The following is a 4,187-nucleotide window of genomic DNA, read 5'->3' as shown; positions in this document are numbered from 1 at the left end:
AGCTTGTTCCGCTTTCTTGCCAACTATAAAAGAATAAGATACAAATGAATACATGAAACAACTATTACTGAAACTCGGCACAACTTATGATAACAAAACAAATTTGTGAAGATTGTTTTTGTACCTCTTTATTTCTCTCATTATTCGTTCTCTCGTTGACAATTCTGCGGATGAACTCGCAAACGAAGAATCCACAGAGATCGGTCCCGGAGGTTGTTGCGGGCATTTCTTTACAAGAATATAATTCAATCAAACAATAGTCAAGTATGATAATTGAAAGGTGTGTGGACCTAGGTAGTACTACTTACTTTCGCACGCCATCGCAGCTTCGGTGGCCATTCACGGGACGTATCTTCCTTGATGAAAGTTTGCCATACGCTGCTCGACAAAAGAAAATGCATAAAAGAGTCATCAATTAGTTCAAAGCAGGAAATTAACGAAACAAACCGATAAGAATTCAAATTACCTTCTGAGCATTAAAAAACAAGACACGTATAGATCCTTTTCTTTGGTTAGTGAGTCCAAGACTTCAACTTCTCCAATTTCCAAATTGATGACGAGAAGAATAAAGTGAAACCTACGCACGTTTCAATATGTAGTCATTAGTTAAAATTTTGACATACGGTGAGCAAAATATAATGTGTTATAAGACAGTAAGACTCACTCGAAGTTGTAAGGCCAAAGTATTAGCTTTTTGTCACGTTGTCGCTTCAAAAACCTTAGCAAAGTCTGCGGTGTATCCTTGTTATAGAGGGGATCATCTATGGTTTTGACATGCATTGTGTTCGGGTCAATGAACCCAATGTCTGTGATATCGTCCCTTTTGCATTCGAGCATCTTCGATCTCGCATAATATAGCGCACAAAAGATTATAATCTGCAGACAATGAACGACTTCTCAAATTAAATAAATAAATCACTTACAGACAATAGCAACTGATGATTGATTTGTCGAGGGCCCGGAGATTGTATACCGGAAAGAGTTCGGCGAAGTCAACGTTCACACGGTACTCACAGAAGTAGTGCTCTTCCCTAACTCGCACCATGATAGTCTCGATCCCTTCCTTTGAGGCCTTAAGGTACCACGAATGCAAGTTACGCATACATGTTGGTACCGTCCTGAGATGCTCGACCAAATCTTTCCCTTGAACAACCGGATATGCTCGTTCAGCTAAGGCGTAATCAGTTGCGTCTTGTCGAGAACTTTGAACGGTCTTCCCGTCAAACACCTTGAGAGGGGCGACCGATTGAACGGGTAGTAGTCCGAGCTGGTAGACACTGTGTATACCTTAAATCTCCCGCATACCCGATTTAACGGGTTTTGTCGCCTCGATCATCTTGTCATACGACCTTTCAATAGAACGCGCATAGTCAGATGGCGGCGATGGTACAGGGTCATATAGATTGTCAACGGTACGCACAACTTTCTCCCGATCTAGTGTCTTCTCGAAAGGTATCTCCGGCACTTTCGGTGCAAAAAATTTCTTCACCTCGGCCTTAACGGCCTCCGCGTTTTCCTCTGGAGTTTTTTCCCAAGGTAACTTCTCGGGAGGCGGCGAGTTGTGTCTCCTGTCTAGCGTTGTTCCTCGGCGGCGTACCGTTCCGCTTAACGGACGCTGTCTTACGCGGAGGATCTCGAGATGGTGGACTCACGCTGGGGTCCCTCTCTGGTAGGTGTGGACTTGGCTGCTCACCAGGACTGCCACCAGGAGGAGTCGATGGCATTTGCTGCTCATGTGTAGGAGTCGGTGGCCTTTGCAAAAGGACGACGTACTTCTTCGGCCATAGGGCGAAACCGTGCTTGACATCGCCCAGTGTCCTCTCATCTTCACCTCTAGGAATATCAAGCTCCACTTTTTCAAACCCCGAAACAACTTCATCCACCCCGACACGAACACAACCAGGTGGAATGGGCATATGATGGTGCATTGCTCCATCTTCACTTGGGTACACATAGCCGACCGCCACCTTAACAGACGCGGTCCTGATTAACATATGTAGCTCGCAATCTGTCTTCTCCGTGACATAATCCACGGGGTAGCTTCCTCCACATCCGTCAAGATGCGAGGAACCGACACTGCTTCTTCGCTGAGATGGGGCAGCATCGGCTTGTGGATCCTGTAGAAACAGCGGCTGATCAGGTGCCCTCTGATTTCTCTCAAGAGCCTCCACCCTAGATAACAACTCCGTTACAATGTCGGCGTCCTTCTTCTTCTTTCGCGAACGGCTTCTATAAGTGTCAGCGCTGTCCGGCCACGCTTCCTTCATGGTGAGACCTGGGCGAGCTCGTACCCGTCCAACATGTTCAGGGTTCCCCAGAGCGAGTGTCAGCTCGTCATTCTCTCGATCGGGAATGTACTCTCCCTTTCTGACCTTTTCAATTGCATCTACAAGCTTCGGTACAATTGCCTCAATTTTTTCCTTCCATTTTCCCTTCGCAACGATCAACCCTGTCTTTGGGTCCAACCCTGCCCCATGAGCGAACAACCAGAACTTGGACCGTTCGGGCCAGTCCCATGTCTGTGGAGTGATTCCATGATCCATCAGTTTATTCTCAAACGCTGTCCACTTCGGAATGGCACTCTTGTAGCCACCTGACCCCAAATGATGCGGAAGTTTCTTCTTTGCAGCATTTTCGGTATTTTTCTTCGATCGGGACACAAACTTAGACGATTTCTTATACTCCTTAAATGCGGCCCAGTGATCTTTTATCTTCACTAGATTTTCGGTATTATCATCGAATACTGGATCTTCATTCTTATATTTGTCCCATAAATTCCTTTTGTTCGTGCTCATCCCACACAGGTACACCTTCGTCACGCCACAACTCTAAAAGTTCTTCAACCAATGGCCTCAGGTACACATCAATGTCGTTGCCGGGTTGCTTCGGGCCCTGGATGAGCACTGGCATCATAATGAACTTCCGCTTCATGCACAACCAAGGAGGAAGGTTATAGATACATAGAGTCACTGGCCAGGTGCTATGACTGGAGCTCTGCTCCCCGAAAGGATTAAAGCCATCTGTACTTAGACCAAATCTTAAGTTCCTTGCGTCATCTGAAAATGACTTGAACTCTCTGTCGATTTTTCTCCACTGCGACCCGTCAGCGGGGTGTCTCAGCATCACATCTTTCTTACGGTCCTCTTTGTGCCATCGCAACAACTTGGCATGCTCTTTGTTCTGGAACAAACGTTTCAACCGTGGTATTATAGGAGCATACCACATCACCTTCGCAGGAACCCTCTTCCTGGGGGTGGACTCACCCTCAACATCGCCGGGGTCATCTCGCCTGATCTTATACCTCAATGCACTACATACCGGGCATGCATTCAAATTCTCGTACTCCCCGCGGTAGAGGATGCAGTCATTGATGCATGCATGTATCTTTTGCACCTCTAATCCTAGAGGGCAGACAACCTTCTTTGCTTCGTACGTGCTAGAGGGCAACACGTTCTCCCCTGGAAGCATCTTCTTTATTATTTTCAGCAACTTTTCAAATCCCTTGTCGAAGTACCATTCTCTGCCTTCCATCGCAGCAATTCCAGCGTGGTACCCAGCTTTTTCTGACCATTTTCGCAATTTGGGTACAACAGTTTGTTGTGATCCTCTAACATTTTCTCGAACTTCAACCTCTCCTTTTCATTTCCGCAGTTCATCTTCGCATCAAGAATGGCCCGACCCAAATCGTCATCCGGGTCATCAAAAATCGGCTCATCGAAAATGAGCTCTTCTTCAGCTTCATCTTCCCCCATTCTACTACCACCGTCTTCGGTGAATAAGCTGGGATAGTTGTCACTATCCTCTTCTTCTTCGTTGTCTTCCAATATAACTCCTCTTTCTCCGTGCTTGGTCCAACAATTATAGCTGGGCATGAAACCATTCTCCAAGCAGGTGGACGTGAAGGGTCTTCGAGGTAGAGTAATCCTTCATATTCTTACAGGAACTACATGGACAATACATGAAACCATTCGACTGCCTGTTTGCCTCAGCCACGTTGAGAAAATAATGCATGCCAGTAATGAACTCGGGATGGCACCGGTCACCGTACATCCATTGTCGACTCATCTGCATTTTATATGTATATCAAAAATCATTAAGTACACAACATCATGGATATATGAGTGACCAACTTAATTAATATTCAAGTTCATCACATAAAACTAAGTTATTTTTATAAAAAAGAAGAG

At 45.7% G+C, this 4,187-nt stretch overlaps 1 long non-coding RNA gene across 1 annotated transcript; it reads right to left on the bottom strand.

Moving 5' to 3' along the window:
• Nucleotides 1–205: 205 nt before the first annotated feature.
• On the bottom strand, nt 206–809 carry LOC127300877 (uncharacterized). Its single transcript, XR_007851643.2, has 4 exons — nt 665–809; nt 467–577; nt 309–378; nt 206–228 (listed from the first exon to the last, which is right to left on the bottom strand). It is a non-coding gene; the product is annotated as an uncharacterized lncRNA (long non-coding RNA).
• Between the last annotated feature and the right edge of the window lie 3,378 nt (nt 810–4,187).

This window comes from Lolium perenne, chromosome 1 (genome assembly GCF_019359855.2).
Source record: "Lolium perenne isolate Kyuss_39 chromosome 1, Kyuss_2.0, whole genome shotgun sequence".
NCBI classification, from domain to species: Eukaryota; Viridiplantae; Streptophyta; class Magnoliopsida; order Poales; family Poaceae; genus Lolium; species Lolium perenne.
This window is presented reverse-complemented; position numbering and strand designations above follow the sequence as displayed.